The sequence below is a fragment of the Rhinoderma darwinii genome, chromosome 3 (genome assembly GCF_050947455.1).
Source record: "Rhinoderma darwinii isolate aRhiDar2 chromosome 3, aRhiDar2.hap1, whole genome shotgun sequence".
Lineage (NCBI taxonomy): Eukaryota > Metazoa > Chordata > Amphibia > Anura > Rhinodermatidae > Rhinoderma > Rhinoderma darwinii.
The window spans coordinates 73,448,192-73,466,015 of NC_134689.1; positions in this window are offsets into that span (position 1 = coordinate 73,448,192).

The window sequence follows — 17,824 nt, forward strand, 5'->3', positions numbered from 1 at the left end:
GGTCGGAGTACATCAGGGTATATGTAAGCTGGGCGGAGTACATCAGGGTATATGTAAGCTGGGCGGAATACATCAAGGTATATGTAAGCTGGGCGGAGTACATCAGGGTATATGTAAGCTGGGCGGAGTGCAACAGGTCATAATAGGATGATGTAATAAATGGGGAGAATGAATAATCCATGGATTGGTGTGGTACGCTTTGAACCAATTATTTTATGCACAGGCCGGGTTTATTGGGTATTATACAGAATATCTGCGCTCCAGTATTGCCTAATCATTGACTTCTTCACTAGCCCTATAAGCCGCACAAGGCCCTAAGGTTTCCTCATCTCCGCTGCGTCTACAGGGTCCACCTGTGGGGTCCAGCAAATGACGATGTGGGGTATTTAGTGAAATTCTACTGGACCTAAAAAATGAGTCTGGGTCGTCATTTAGCATCATTGCGTTTTGAGAGCCATAACATGTTATTTTTCTGAGCTGTGTGAGGGCGCGTTTTTTGTGGAACGAGCTGTAATTTTTATTGGTTCCATTTTGGGGTACATGCGATTTTTTTATCACTATTTATTCCATTTTTTGGGAGATGAGGAAACAACAAAACAGCAATTCTAGCACTTTTCTTTGTTTGTTTTTTACAGTGTTCACCGTGCAGTATAAACAACATGTTAACTTTATTCTGCGGGGCGATACGATTACAGCGACACCAAATTTATATCGTTTTTTTACGTTTCACTACGTTCCCACAATAAAAATACTCTTTTCTAAAAAAATCATGTTTTAGTGTCGCCATTTTCTGACAGCCATAACTTTTTTATATTTTAGTTGATATCGCTGCGGGATGGCTTGTTTTATGCGTGACGAACTGTAGTTTCTATTGGTACCATATTGCGTTACTTGCAACTTTTTGATCACTTTTTATTAAAAAAAATTTGACACAAGATGACCAAAAACTAAAATATTGTGATTGTTTTTTATTAAAAATGTTTATGGTGTTCACCGTGCGGTAAAAATAATGTGATATTTTTATAGATCAGGCCGTTCCGAATGCGGCCATACCTATTATGTATAGGTTTTTTTCATATTTTAATTTTTTTTGTAATAAAGAAGTTGATCAGGGAAACAGGGCAAGTGTTGTTTTTATTATTTATTTATTATTTATTAACTTTTATTTATTTATTTTTCTTTCACATTTTTTTTAACATTTTTTACTTTTTCTTTTACATTGACCTGGGGACTTGAAGATCTGGTCTTCTGATCCCCGGTACGATACACTGCACTACTTATGTAGTGTAGTGCATCGTAACTGTCATTCTTCATTTGACAGTTAGCGTATTAGGTAATAGGCTACCATACCTGGGCAACCAGGAAGCCTAGTAACGGCTTCCTGGTTGCCATAGCAACAATCGCCACCCGCGATCCATCGCGGGGCGCGCGGGGGGTACAGAGGGAGCTCCCTCCCTCTGTCAACCACTTCAATGCGGCGGACGTCATTGACAGCCGCATTGAAGGGGTTAAATGGCTGCGATCGGCGCTAACAGCCATCGCAGCGGCATGTCAGCTGTGTATAACAGCTGACAGCCGCTGAAGATAAAGCGCGCACAGCTCCTGTGCTCGCTTTATCTGCAGGGCGTAACTGTACGACCGTCTGCAGAAAAATCACTTTGATTTCGGACGTACAGTCACGGCCAATCGCGGGAAGGGGTTAATAATCTTTATTTTACATTTATTATTTATTTCATTAGCCCCACTAGGGGACTTTACTGTGCGATATTCCGATCGCTGCTATAATGCTCTGGTATACTTCGTATACCAGAGCATTATTGCCTGTCAGTGTAAATCTGACAGGCAATCTGTTAGGACGTGCCTCCGGCGCGTCCTAACAGGCATATGTCCAGGGCAGAACTGGGGGCTTTTATCAAGCCCACGGCTGCCATGACAACTTTTCGGAGATCCGCGATTGCATTTGCGGGCCGCCGATGGGTGACAGAGGGAGCTCACTCCCTCTGTAAACAAGTTAAATGCCGCGGTCGCTATTGGCGGCATTTAACGGGTTAAACGGCCGCGATCGAAGTCAACTTCAATCGCGGGCATTGGAGCAGGAGCTCGGCTGTCATCAGACAGCTGAGCCCCGGCTCCAGCCTGCACGGGAGACCCGTGCAGGACTTAGACTAGGCGAACGTGAAAAGGCGTCAGCCTAGCCGAAGGCCCCTTAGTGACGAATGTGAAAAGGCATATTGTTGGTCACTAAGGGGTTAATGGAGCTGTACGCACATGTATGCAGTGAGGGCACCCGCTAATAGTCGGCCATAGCGAAGAGACTGCTGAATAAACAACCTGCGACTAGAGACATTCTGGGCGTTATAGTACCACATAGCAGCAGACCACTACTGAACGTCGTTACCGGAAAGAGCGCGTCCTGTCAGCGGAGCACACGACACACGAGAAAACCGCCTCTCCTCTCGGGTAATACCTCACGCCGGTCCTGCAGGTGTCGCTGTCCGCGGCCGCTTGGTCTCACGTTTTTTCCTCGCTTTGAATCTCTAAACATCCGACCACGTCCAGTCCGCTCTCTGCTGTTACTTAGGAAACGGGGCGGAACCTATAGCTGGCCAATAGCTGCTGGACATTTTTTCTTTATCCAATAAACTTTATTGTACAGAACAATTTAGACAACCTAAAGCTGCTGTTCTCTGGCGTTCACCACCGGGGTGCTTAGGGTGGCAGGAGGTCCTGCCCGTCTTATCAGAGTTGTCCTTGAATTAAATGGAGAAGATGTTGTGGTGTATTGCCATGAAATTGTTATGGTAATCACAAATATAAACCGCGATTTGACTGCACCATGTGAATAGACCCTAGCAGAGTTAGGTCAGAACGGATTTTCATTTTCTGGATGTAAACAATTAATATTTCCATTCACTGCAAGCAAGCAGAAATCTTGAAATGGGTGAGGAGTTAGAGCTGATAGTATATTAGAAAGTTGCAGAACTTTTCATTATACAGTGAATAAAACATAAACCCTTCATTATGGACGATCCTTGTTCTCCCCCACAAGAGATTTCAGGGGACACTGCCGCCATACACATTACATTGTCAGCGAGGTAGCATTGATATGGGGGTACCCTATATATGTATATGGCCTCTTATATTATCTTACCTTTTTCCCTTGGCCTCCGTTTCGGTGTAATCCCTTAATACCTGAGCCCCTCCACGTGTAATGACACAAAGATCCACGCCACTGCCGGAGCCAAGGTCACAGATGATGCCCGCCGTTATGGAGTCCGTGACTAGTTGCTTAGCGTCCTCCAGCTGAGAGAAGGTGGGAGTCAAATTTAATCTTACTGTCTGCATAATGAATGAGTCTATTCACAGTATATGAGTCTATTCACACAGTGCGTCATATCGCAGCTTACTGCCACAAAGCAATAAACCACAATTTGACTGCATTGTGTGAATCAACCTATAAGGCCACTTGATCAATATTTCAGGCAAACCCCCTCCTTTGCGCAATAATGATCTACTAAAAATGAATTGAGCTCATTATTTGGCAGGTATGAAAGTGCCGCAGATGACCACCAGCAGCCACTATTGTTGTATAATCTGTGGTGTATGGCCAAATCACCCCGTTATACAGTGACATGACGGATAATGAGGCAATGTTGCCATTCAGGAGCCTGGGAAAGCTGGGCGGCAGTTCCTGGTGGCCATATTAGTTGTCACTAAGAAATGACAGAAAAGAAGGATAACATCTTGATAGAAGAGGGCGGCTTTTTTGGGCACCGCAGCTGCAGGGATATTACATTTCACATTGATGCCCACATTTATGGCCCCCTGTATTCTGTGACTGGAGAGAGCATAGGGGCTGCCATAAAGTGTGACCGGCCATCACAGCAGTTTTCACTTCCCTCCATTCACGACTCTCCTAAGTGACCCAACAATGCAGCACTAGAAGCCGGGGCGTCACTAAGGCTGGGTTCACACACCCTAGCATCAAACAAGTGCCTGTCACTTCTTCAGACGTAAATGGAGCCGTTTTCGATGGACTCCATGGAAAAACAGCTCCAAAGACGCCTGCACATGCTATTACGGCTGAAATTACGGTGCTGTTTTCTCCTGAAAACAGCACCGTAATTTCAGCCGTAATGGACGCTGCCGTGTGAACATACCCTCAGGGCTTAAAATGTCAGGGGAAATAGCCCCAATACATATGTGTCCGCCCCCCACAAAATGTGTGTATAGGAGACAGCATATCTATGGCACTACGACCCTATAAACTATGGATAGGATTAGATACATTGGCTGAGCAGACAGTATCACACATGATAGGATTAGATACAGTCGCTGAGCAGACAGTATCACACATGATAGGATTAGATACAGTGGCTGAGCAGACAGTATCACACATGATAGGATTAGATACAGTGGCTCAGCAGACAGTATCACACATGATTGGATTAGATATAGGGCCCAGCAGACAGTATCACACATGATCGGATTAGATATAGGGCCCAGCAGACAGTATCACACATGTTCGGATTAGATACAGTGGCTCGGAAGGCAGTATCACACATGATAGGATTAGATACAGCGGCTCAGCAGACAATATCACACATGATAGGATTAGATACAGGGCTCAGCTCGCTGACATTGCGGCTCCAGCGTTGGACCCAGGAAAGGTAAGAATGATAATTTTGCTTCTTTATGTGTTACTGATTATTTTTGTGCGTTTGTGTTTTTTTACAGGTTCGGTTGTTGGACTTCGGATACGAGGACTTCAATGACGGCGTTTTTTTTATTCTCAATAAAATGGTTAATGAGGGTTGTGTTTTTTTATTTCAATAAAATATTTTTTCTATGTGCTTGTATCTTTTTAAACTTTATTATCACCACCTTAGTAATGGCCGCTGGCTGATTGACAACCTCCATTACTAAGGCGGGGCTTAATGTTAGCAGGTGCAGAGGCCAACACTAACCCCCCATTATTACCCCGGATGGTCAGGTACTGGATCGTACCCGGCTCTTCCCAGCACCCCTGGTGGCGGTGGGTACCGGGGTAAAAATGGGGGTTAGTGTTAGCCTCTGCACCGGCTAACACTAAGCCCCGCCTTAGCAATGGATGCTGTCAATCAGCCGGCGGCCATTACTAAGGCGGTAGTAATATAGTTAAAAAAAAATCAAAGACATAGAAAAAATATTTTATTGAAATAAAAAAAAAAAAACACACAACCCTCATTAACCATTTTATTGATAATAAAAAAAAAAGACGTCATCGAAGTAGTCCTGGAATCCGACGTAGTCCAATGACCAAACCTGTAAGAAAACATACAAAAAAACACGATTAGTAACACATGTGTTAGGCTTAGATACAGGGCCCATGTGTGATACTGTCTGTGGGACCCTGTATCTAAGCCTACCACAAGGTAGGCTTAGATACAGGGTCCAGCAGACAGTAATCTTATACAGTATAAGATCACTGTCTGCTGGACCCTGTATCTAAACCTACAGTGTGGTAGGCTTATATACAGGGCCCATCAGACAGGATCACACATGGGCCATGTATCTAAGCCTACCATGTGATTGGCTTAGATATAGGGCCCAGCAGACAGGATCACGCATGGGCCATGTATCTAAACCTACAGTGTGGTAGGCTTATATACAGGGCCCATCAGACAGGATCACACATGGGCCATGTATCTAAGCCTACCATGTGATTGGCTTAGATACAGGGCCCAGCAGACAGGATCACGCATGGGCCATGTATTTAGATACATGGCCCATGCGTGATCCTGTCTGCTGGGCCCTGTATCTAAGCCAATCACATGGTAGGCTTAGATACATGGCCCATGTGTGATCCTGTCTGATGGGCCTACCATGTGATTGGCTTAGATACAGGGCCCAGAAGACAGGATCACGCATGGGCCATGTATCTAAGCCTACCATGTGATTGGCTTACATACAGGGCCCAGCAGACAGGATCACACAATCTGTGATCCTGTCTCATGGGCCCTCTAAGCCTGCTAAATCGTAGGCTTAAAGGGGTTGTGCAGTCCCTAAACATTGATGGCCTATCCACAGTACAAATCCATCGGTATGATGTGCACGGCCAACTTCTTATACATATAGCATGGCGCTGTAGGGCTTCAGGACTTGATCTGACAAGTCCAACCCTCCCATGTACCTATTGTAATCCAGGATGCAGTCTGGTTTGGGGGTCTCTGTACTGGTACCTCGTACTGGTACATGGGTACTGGTGTGGCCATGTAGTGTTGTCAATACAAGGACATCTCTCTTGTCCTTGTACTTGTTGACACACAATATGTTGCTGCTAGAATGTACCCTGCTCTCACCCCTTCTGAGTGTTTTCCCCAAGCAGAGTCTTAGGGAGGCCTCTCAGATTTCTTCTAGCAGTGCCGCATGACTGGAAGCGAGGCAGTTGAAGAGTGGGACGCTGGTATAAAAATAATCCAGGGACAGGTGGTAACCCTGGTCCAGCAGTGGGTGCACCAAATCCCACACAATTTTTGCATTAACTCCCAGTAAGGGAGCTGACTACTGGTGTCCTTCCCTTCATATATCCTAAACCTGTAGGTATACCCTGATGCACTTTCGCACAGCTTATACATCTTCACGCCATACCTTGCCCTCGTACCCGGCAGGTACTCGCGGAATTGAACACTCCCTTTAAAATGTACCAAGGACTCATCAATAGAAATACACTTCTTGGGGGTGCATGCTTGGGAAAACTGGGCACTGAAACGGTATAATAGGGGTCTCCGTTTATACAAACAGTCAAAACTGGGGTAATCTCGGGGTGGGCACGGCTCATTATCAGTATAATGTAAGAAGAGAAGTATTGCCTAATTTATTTATTTTTTAGTTTACAGTTCAGTTTTGAAGTTGCTTTGAGGGGCCCATATATTAGAAACCCCTATCAAACACCCCATTTTAGAAACTAGACCCCTCAAAGTATTCACAACAGCATTTAGAAAGTTTATGAACCCTTTATGTGTTTCACAGAAATTTAGAGCAAAGTAGAGGTGAAATTTACATTTTTTTTTGTCAGAAAATCCTCTTTATACCATTTTTTTTTTAACACAAAAGGTTTTATCAGAGAAACGCAACTCAATACTTATTACCTAGATACTGCAGTTTTGAGAAATATCCCACATGTGGCCCTAGTGCGGTAATGGACTGAAGCACCGGCCTCCGAAGCAAAGTAGCACCTAGTGGATTTTGAGGCCTCTTTTTTATTAGGCGCCATGTCCGGTTTGAAGAGGTCTTGTGGTGCCAAAACAGTGGAAACCCCCCAAAAGTGACCCCATTTTGGAAACTAGACCCCTTGAGGAATTCATTGTAGTTTTCTTGGGCTTTTTGATCAGTTTTTATTCTATTTTTAGGTGGCGTGGTGACTAAAAAACAGCAATTCTACTATTGTTCTTTTATTCTATTTTTTTTACAGCGTTCACTGTGAGCTATAAATGACATATTCACTTTATTCTGTGGGGCGATACGATTATGGCGATACCATATGTTTATAGTTTTTTTTATGTCTTATGGCGTTTGCACAATAAAATACGTTTTGTAAAAAATCATTCACTTTTTGTGTTACCATATTCTAAGAGCCAGAACTTTTTTATTTTTCCATCAATAAAGCCGTACGAGGACTTATTTTTTGCGTAACGAACTGTAGTTCCGATAAGTTACATTTTTAGGTACATGCGACTTTTTTCTCTCTTTTTATTCCATTTTTTGGGAGGTGAAGTGACCAAACAATTGTGTTTCTGGTATGGTTTATTATTATTTTCTTTTACGGCGTTCACCGTGCGGGATAAATAATGAAATAATTTTGTAGTTCAAGCCGTTACGGACACGGCGATACCAATTATGTATAGTTTATTTATATATTTTTATTAATAATAAAGGACTGATAAGGTAAAAAGAGGGATTTTTACTTACTTTTATTTTCTTATTTTTACACATCTTTTTTTTACTTTATTACTTTGTCCCACTAGGGAACTTGAGGGCAGGAGGCCCTGATCGCAATTCTAATACACTGCACTACATGCGTAGTGCAGTGTATTAGAGCTGTCAGCTACTCACTGATAGCAAGCATAGTGGGTCCTGACTTTGTCAGGACCCACTAGGCTTCCGTCGATGGCATAACCGGACTCCATTGTTTGGTGCCCGGTTGCCATAGTCACCATCGCCGGCCGCTATCGTGTAGCAGGCCGGCGATGGCAGCTTAACCCCTAAAAAGCTGCGATCTCTATTGAATGCGGCTTTTAAGGGGTTAATCAGCGGTGACACAGCGATCGGTCCCCACTGTAGGAGCTGTGACAGCTGTTGTACGAGACATCAGCTGTCACAGCTCCTGTATGTGTCGGGTGGACGGCCTAAACGGCCGTTACTCCCGAGACGTGCTATTAGGTCATGGAGCGCCAACGATACAGCTACCATGACCTAATAATACGTCCAGGAGCGGGAAGGGGTTAATGAAGCTGCCAGGTGAGGACCTGTGAGGCGTCTATTTCTCAAACTAGAGACTCTAATGTACTTGTCTTGTTGCTCAGTTGAGCAGCGGGGCCTCCCACTTCTCTTTCTACTCTGGTTAGAGCCTGTTTGTGCTGTCTTCTGAAGGGAGTAGTACACATCGTTGTAGGACATCTTCAGTTTCTTGGCAATTTCTCGCATGGAATAGCCTTCATTTCTAAGAACAAGAATAGACTGTCGAGTTTCTCATGAAAGCTCTCTTTTTCTAGCCATTTGCAGAGTTTAATCGAACCCACAAATGTAATGCTCCAGATTCTCAACTAGCTCAAAGGAAGGTCAGTTTTATAGCTCCTCTAAACAGTAAAACTGTTTGCAGCGGTGCTAACATAATTGCACAAGGGTTTTCAAGTGTTTTCTAATCATCCATTAGCCTTCTAACACAGTTAGCAAACACAATGTACCATTAGAACACTGGAGTGATGGTTGCTGGAAATGGGCCTCTATACACCTATGTAGATATTGCATTAAAAACCAGACGTTTGCAGCTAGAATAGTCATTTAGCACATTAACAATGTATAGAGTGTATTTCTGATTAATTTAATGTTATCTTCATTGAAAAAAACTGTGCTTTTCTTTCAAAAATAAGGAAATTTCTAAGTGACCCTAAACTTTTGAACGGTAGCGTATATGTGTGTATGTGTATATATATATATATATATATATATATATATATACACACACATGTGTTATATATATATATATATATATATATAATGTGTGTGTGTGTGTATATATGTTTGTATGTGTGTGTGTGTGTGTGATATATATATATATATAATTTGTGTGTGTGTATATGTATATATATGTGTGTACATACACACACTGCATATTGAAAAACATTAATAATAATGGCTACGCGTTTCAACGCTGTACTAGCGTCTTCCTCAGGCCGTTAAAATTACATACAAAAGAGGTTGCTTATATATCAACGGAAATCTAAGCACACCAGAAGGAAAAAATAAAAGGGGTCAAAAGGGGAAAGGTCAAAGAATGATTGTGACGTCATAAACAATTCTAAACAATTTTCCGATATAGATGTTATTTATGACGTCACAATCATTCTTTGACCTTTCCCCTTTTGACCCCTTTTTTTTCCTTCCTGTGTGCTTAGATTTCCGTTGATATATAAGCAACCTCTTTTGTATGTAATTTTAACGGCCTGAGGAAGACGCTAGTACAGCGTTGAAACGCGTAGCCATTATTATTAATGTTTTTCAATAAACATATATTTATTTATATCATTTTGTCTACCATCGCTGAGTTCCTTCAACAGCCATGCAGCAGCGCCTCACGGGATCCTCCCTTTTTCCACTACCTCTTTACGTTCTAACTAGCGGTGACCACCTGGTTTACCGGTTTGGATCCTGGCAGCAGCAACTGTGGGCTTTTTCATTGCCTTTTCCAAGCACTATCGTGGTGAGCATAATAGACCACGTTCAATATTCTATTTAAACCCCATTGACCTGCACTATGTGGCGCCGTGCTTTTTGCTTTTCTGGTCATTCATTAGATGAAGCGATAAAACACAGGGGAAGGTCACGGTCACGGTCACAGGATCTTGGGCTGTGAATAGAAACTCCATCATTTAAAGGGCCCCATCCACCCTATAGATAAACCGCACAGCACCTGGGCAATGTAGTGCGCAGGACCTGTAGGCGATGTGATATAATTTGTAGATTGCTATAGAGAGGAGTTCAGAGCCCCCAAATCTTGCCGCCAATGTAATTTGGACTTGCAGTGATCCCAGGCTGAGGAGTTCACTGTACTGGGCATGTGCAGCCTGAAGCTTGTGATCTTCTAGAGCGGAGACTCTCCAGCGGTTGTGAAACTACGACTCCCAGCATGCCAGGGCCTTGCCACCTGGTGAGGTTATTAAAGGGGAACTCCACTCAATTTATGGCTGTGCATAAAATGTGTCTTCTCCACACTGAGTGCTCACCCTGCGTCCGCTGCCTCCTCTCCTATCAATCTCCATGCCTGCCCCTGTATATTTCCTGTCCTCAAGGTTACGCCTGTCTCTACATATACACCCAGCATCTCCTAAGGCCCCATCTACACGAACGTGCTTTTGCGGCCGCAATTCCCCCGAAAATCCACGGGAGAATTGCGGCCCCATTCATTTCTATGGGGCCATGCACACAACCGTAGTTGTTACGGTCTGTGCATGACCCAGGAGCCTGCACCGCAGAAAGAACGGACCTGTCTTATTACGGCTGTCTTCTGCGGTCCGGGCTCATTGAAAATAATGGCCGCGGCCATGTGCATGTCCCGCGATTTGCGGGCGGCTCGCGGCTGACAGTCCGCAGACGGCCGACCCGAAAATCACAGCCATGCACATGGCTACGGTCGAGTGCATGAGGCCTAAGTCTTCAGCTTCACTATGGTACCTCTGCTGCTGCCGGCCCTCGTCGTCCTCTTTTTTCTATACTTAAGATGTTCCCACTCCAAGTGTCGCCTGTCAGGACTCGACCAGAATTAGCGTCCTCCGCGTCCCGCACCACTGCCCTTAATCGGGAATCTGATGGATCTGGGGCGCAGTGATCTTCCTCAACATTTCATGCACCTGGCCCAGAAATATGGCCCCATCTATCGTCTCAGCTTCTGGGGTCAAGGTATGTGAGGGTCCGGGGTTTTTTTGTGGTATTTTATTACTAAAACTGCTTTACTTCCAAAACTAGAAATAATAAAAATGACACTGGCACTAAAAAAGTGACGACCAGTGCGCCAAGCATTAGATGTGGTCACTTCTTTAAGGCGACTTGCACCGAGACCAGCACCCATTCTGCTGGAACAATGTAAATTGCCGATTCATATGGTCATTACGAAGGACTCCTATGGTCAGCCATACAGCAGGCTATAGGTGGCTTATGAGCCACTGGTTGGGAACCCCCGCTGTAGCCTCTGACTTACGGGTAAAATTGTTTACAGCGGGTATAGAAAATCTTGATTGGCATAACAAGGCAATGTGTTATACGGCCCGAAAAACTACCCAAAATAGGCCGTGTGAACATACCCTTGCAGCTCTTTAATATGTAGATGCCTCTTTTTCAAAGGACCAAATGTAATTGGACAATTATCTCAAGAGCTATTTAATGGGCTGCATGGGCTATTCCCTCGTTATTCCATCACCAATTAAGCAGGTAAAGGGTCTGGAGTTGATTCCAGGTGTGGCATTTGCATTTGGAAGCTGTTGCTGTGAACCTACAACATGAGGTGAAAGGAGCTCTCAATGCAAGTGAAACCGACCATCGCTAGGCTTAAAAAAAATGAAGAAATCCATCAGAGAGAAGCACAAATGTCAGGAGTGGCCAAATCAACAGTGTGGTATATTCTTAAAAAAAAAAGAGTGCACTGGTGATCTCAGGGACACCAAAAGGACTGGACGTCCACGTAAAACAAGAGTGGTGGATGATCGCAGAATCCTTTCCATGGTGAATAAAACCCCTTCACAACATCTACCCAAGTGACGAACACTCTCCTGGAAGTAGGTGGATCAGTATCTAAGTCCACCATAAAGAGAAGACTTCATGAGAGCAAATACAGAGGGTTCACCACAAGGTGAAAACCATTAATCAGCCTCAGAAACAGAAAGGCCGGATTAGACTTTACCAAACAACAAGTAAAGAAGCCGCCCAGTTCTGGAACAGCATGAAACTAAGATCAACCTGTACCAGAATGATGGGAGGAAGAAAGTATGGAGAAGGCTCGGAACGGCTCATGATCCAAAGCACACCACATCCTGTGTAACACCTGGTGGAGGCAGTGTGGTGGCATGGCGGGGGCAGTGTGGTGGCATGGCGGGGGCAGTGTGGTGGTATGGGCATGCATGGCTGCCTGGCACTGGGTCACTAGTGTTTGTTGATGATGTGACTGAAGACAGAAGCGGTCGGATGAATTCTGAAGTGTTCAGGGATTTACTTTCTGCTCAGATTCAACCACATGCAGCAGGTGATTGGACGTCGCTTCACAGGACAGATGGACAATGACCCAAAACATTCTGCGAAAGCAACCCAGGAGTATAGAAGGCAAAAAAGTGGAATATTCTGCAATGACCGAGTCAGATCTCAACCCGATCGAGCTGCATTTCTTTAGCTTAAAGGGAATGTGTCGCTAGAAAAATGTTTTTTGTTTTTTTTAGTTAAACTGTTAGTATATAAATGATTAAACATTGTTCTAATTTTTATTTATTTTTTTCACAAGTCAGGAAATATTCTAAATTAGATTCTAATTTATAACATTTCCATGTGCTGGTCACTAGAGGGAGCAATTCCCAAAATTGCAGCATTGTCATGTGGTAAAGCAACCTCATTGCTTTATTGTGCAAAATTGGAGACGACACACTCGCTTTAGCGTCCTCAAACAATCCCCCCTCCTTTCTCCTGGCTAGTGCCAGGAGAAAGGAGGGGGTTGAATGTTCAAACCTCCTACACTGTGTGTCGCCATTTTTTGAACGAATGTACAGTGTAGGAGGATTAGATACAGTGGTAAATACACAGTATAACACGAACATACACAAACATAACTTACCTGCTCCTGCCGCCGCCGCTCCTAGTCCTTGCTTCTGAACATATGGACGGAAGCCGCGACCGGAAGTAGTCATCTTACTGTCCGGCTGCGACTTCCGGTCCACATGAAAATGGCGCCACATGTCGCTCGGCCGAAGACCTTCCTTTTGGATTGTGTGGGAGCGGCGCATGCGCCGTTCCCACACAGACGGCGTACGCTATAGTGAATGGAATGGCTCCCGTTCGCATTCTTTATGGGGATGTATGTGCCGTATTCCATCTCTGTATGTGTCATTAATCGACACATGCAGAGATGAAAAAAAAATGGCAGCCCACATAGTGAAATAAAAGTAATAAAAAAGAAAAAACTACAACAAAAATAAATAAAATGTATTTTAATAACATACTAAAAGCAATAACATATATAAAAGAAATTTTTTTCATGACCCCTTCCCTTTAAAGATTAAAGGTTCTCTTTAATCTGTGTGTCAATATTGCAGGATGCGATCAGGTGGCCCTGTTATATAGGAGGTGTTCATTTGCAATAGAAATGAATGGATGAGTATTTTTATCTGCAATTATGGTCCGTAATTGAGTGTGATGTGTGTGCCAATATACAGAGCTTTACTAGCCTATTCTGCTGCCTTAAAGGGAATGTGTCGCAAATTAAATAAAAAAAAAAAAGTTTAAGTGTCTTTACTTATTGTCATTATATTTTTTAAGTTTTTTGCTGTATTTTTTTTTTTCTTCCATATGGTGGAAAGTATTACAAATTTAATAATAATTTTACATGTTTTCCTATGTTGGCCACCAGGGGGAGAACTTCCCAGAATTACAGCAAGGTGAATAAGGCAAAGCAACCTGACTCACAGCTGCCGTAAATGTGGGAGGGAATCTCACCCCCCCTCCCACAAGCCAGGAAAAGGTGTCTTCAAATTGCTAAGCAGTGTCAGGCAGCCATTTTGGGTGTGATTCTGCATCTGGCAGAAGTTATAGGAAACACCAAAAGGCTAAGGGTATGTTCACACGCTTACTAAACAAAGGGAAAACCGCTCCTGATTTTCAGCCATTTTTTAATCAAACTCGCGTTTTTACGGCCGTTTTTGGAGCTGTTTTTCTATAAAGTCAATTAAAAACGGCTCCAAAAACGTCCCAAGAAGTGATGTGCACTTCATTTTGGCGGGTGTCTTTTTACGTGCCGGTTTTGGAAAACGACCACGTAAAAAACGCCCTGTCGGAACAGAACGCCATATTTCCCATTGAAACCAATGGGCAGACGCTTGCAGGCTTTCTGCTTCCGATTTTTCAGCTGAAAACTCTGCGTGTGAACATACCCTTAGAATGTTGAAAGTGAAGTGAATGACTTTTCAGTTGACCGGTTCACACGCCGTGTATTTGACACGTGTTTTTTTTGCACATTTTACGTGCCAAAAAGCACATTAAAAGAAATGCTTGATTACACTTGATTTTGCACAACTAGAGAGATTTATCGTTCAGGAGTCTGGGAAAGCTGGGTGACCACCATTACCCCTCCTAGTGGAGTGTGAAAGGGTCATGGTGGTCACCCAGCTTTCCCAGACGCCTGAACGATAAATCTCTCTAGTTGTGCTGAGACTGAGCGGTTCATTAGTCACATTCCCAAACAGTCTCAGCACAACTAGAGAGATTTATCGTTCAGGGGTCTGGGAAAGCTGGGTGACCACCATTACCCCTCCTACTGGAGTGTGAGAGGTTCATTAGTCACATCCCCAAACAGTCTCAGCACAACTAGAAAGATTTATCGTTCAGGGCTTTCCCAGTACAGTTGCATCATGTGTCCTTCATACAAGGGGGGGGGGGCCCGTCGGGGGTCACGAGAGCGGGGGTCTGTGAGATAGAGAGTGGGACAGACAGAGACACACACCTTACCTGCAGTGCAGCTGGTCTTCAGTATGGCGCCTGCTATCTCCCTGCAAACAGCTGCTCTGCTGTGTGACTCTGACCTGCGTCTGCGCAGTACAGAGACAGAAAGCAGAATCAATGGAACGGCTCCCGTTCATTGACTCCTATGCCCTGTAGCACCTCTTGGATTTTGGGGCCTCCTTTTTTCAGAATATATTTTAGGCACCATGTCAGGTATGAAGAGGTCTTGTAGTGCCAAAACAGTGGAAACCCCCAAAAGTGACCCCCATTTTTTAAACTACACCCCTCAGGGAATTTATCTAGGGGTATAGTTAGCATTTTGATCCCACAGGTATTTTGCTATATTTTCTGGAGTTAGTCTGTGAAAATGAAAATCTACTTTTTTTCTGGAAAAACGTAAAAATTTCTAATTTTTGCAAGAAATAAAGGAGAGAAAGCACCCCAACATTTGTAAAGCAATTTCTCACGATTACGGAAATACCCCATATGTGGTAATAAACTGCTGTTTGGACCCACAGCAGAGTTCAGAAGGGAAGGACCCCCATTTGGATTTTGGAGCTCTGATTTTACTGGAATGGTTTTCAGTGCCGTGTTACGTTTGCAACGCCCTGGAGGGACCTAAACAGTGGAATCCCCCCAAAAGTGACCCCATTTTGGAAACTATACCCCTCAAGGAATTTTTCTAGTGGTATAGTTAGCATTTTGACCCCACAGGTTTTTTGCTGAATTTATTGGAATTAGTCTGTGAAGATGAAAAGAGACTTTTTTTTGGAAAAAACACAGAATTTTCTAATTTTTATAAGGAATAAAGGAGAAAAAGCACCTCGACATTTGTAAAGCAATTTCTCCTGATTACGGAAATACCCCATTATGCGGTAATAAACTGCTGTTTGGACCCCCATGGCAGGGCTCAGAAGGGACGGAGCACCATTTGGATTTTGCAGCTCAGATTTTGCTGAATTGGTTTCTGGGGGCCATGTCGCATTTGCAGAGTCCCTGAAGTACCAGTACAGTAGAAATTCCCCAGATGTGATCCCAATTTGGAGACTATAATCCTGAAAGAATTAAATTAGAGGTGTAGTGAGCATTTTGAGCCCTCAGGTGTTTTATAGATTTTATTAGAATTGGTCCGTGAAAATGAAAATTTTTTTTTCCCAATAACCTGTAGATTTAGCTCAGAATTTTTCATTTCAACAAGGAATACAGGAGAAAAGACACCCCAAAATGTGTTACACAATTTCTCCTGATTACGGAAATACCCCATATGTGGTTGTAAACGGCTATTTGGACATACGGCAAGGGTCTAAAGGGAAAAAGTGCAATTTCGTTTTTTGGCGTGGAGATTTTACAAAATTTGTTTTTGACGCCATGTTGCATTGCGCTGAGGTACCAATACAGTGAAAACTCCAGAGAAGTGACCCCATTTAGGAAACTACACCCCTCAAGGAATTCATCTAGAATTGTAGTGAGCATTTTGACCCCCAAAGGTTTTGCAGAAATTAGTGCACAGTGGATGTTGCAGATTGAAAATTGCTATTTTCCACAGATATGCTATTTCAGTGCCCAATGCGTTGGGCCCAGCTTGTACCACTGGAGACATACGCCCCATAAATTGTTAAGCGGTTCTCCAGAGTACGGTAATACCCCATATGTGGTCATAAACCGCTGTTTGGGCACACTGCCAGGCCCAGGAGCGCCATTTGGCTTTTGGAGCGCAGATTTTGCTTGGTAGTAGTTTTGTTTAGTGTTTTACTGGTGTTTCAGTTTATAATGTGGGGGCATATGTAATCTGTGCGGAGTACATCAGGGTATATGTAAGTTGGGCAGAGTACATCAGGGTATATGTAAGCTGGGCGGAGTGTATCAGGGTATATGTAAGCTGGGCGGAGTACATCAGGGTATATGTAAGCTGGGCGGAGTACATCAGGGTATATGTAAGCTGTGCGGAGTACATCAAGGTATATGTAAGCTGGGCGGAGTACATCAGGGTATATGTAAGCTGGGCGGAGTTCATCAGGGTATATGTTTGCTGGGCGGAGTGTATCAGGGTATATGTAAACTGTGCGGAGTACATCAGGGTATATGTAAGCTGGGCGGAGTACATCAGGGTATATGTAAGCTGTGCGGAGTACATCAGGGTATATGTAAGCTGGGCGGAGTACATCAGGGCATATGTAAGCTGTGCGGAGTACATCATTGTATATGTAAGCTGGGCGGAGTACATCATTGTATATGTAAGCTGGTCGGAGTACATCAGGGTATATGTAAGCTGGGCGGAGTACATCAGGGTATATGTAAGCTGGGCGGAGTACATCAGGGTATATGTAAGCTGGGCGGAGTACATCAGGGTATATGTAAGCTGTGCGGAGTACATCAGGGTATATGTAAGCTGGGCGGAGTGCAACAGGTCATAATAGGATGATGTAATAATGGGGAGAATGAATAATAAAATTAATTATCCCTGGATAGTGACGTACGCTTTGAACCAATCCTTCATGCACAGGCCGGATTATTGGGTGCAGGAGTCGCACTTCTAAAGGGTGTCTGTGGTGTTGTACAAAATAATATCCGCACTCCAGTATTGCCTAATCTTTGACTTCTTCACTAGCCCCATATGTAGCACAGACCCCCAAAACGTCATCGTTTTCGCTGGATTTACAGGGTCTACCAGTGGGGGCTGCAAATGATGACGTGGGGTTTTAGGTGAAGAACTGCTGCACATATAAATTAGTCTGGGCCATCGTTTTACATTATTGCGTTCCAAGAGTCATAACTTTTTATTTTTCCGTTGACTAGCTGTGAGTGCTTGATTTTCATGGGACGAGCTGTCGTTTTTATTAGTATCATGGGGTACATCCGATAATTTGATCAG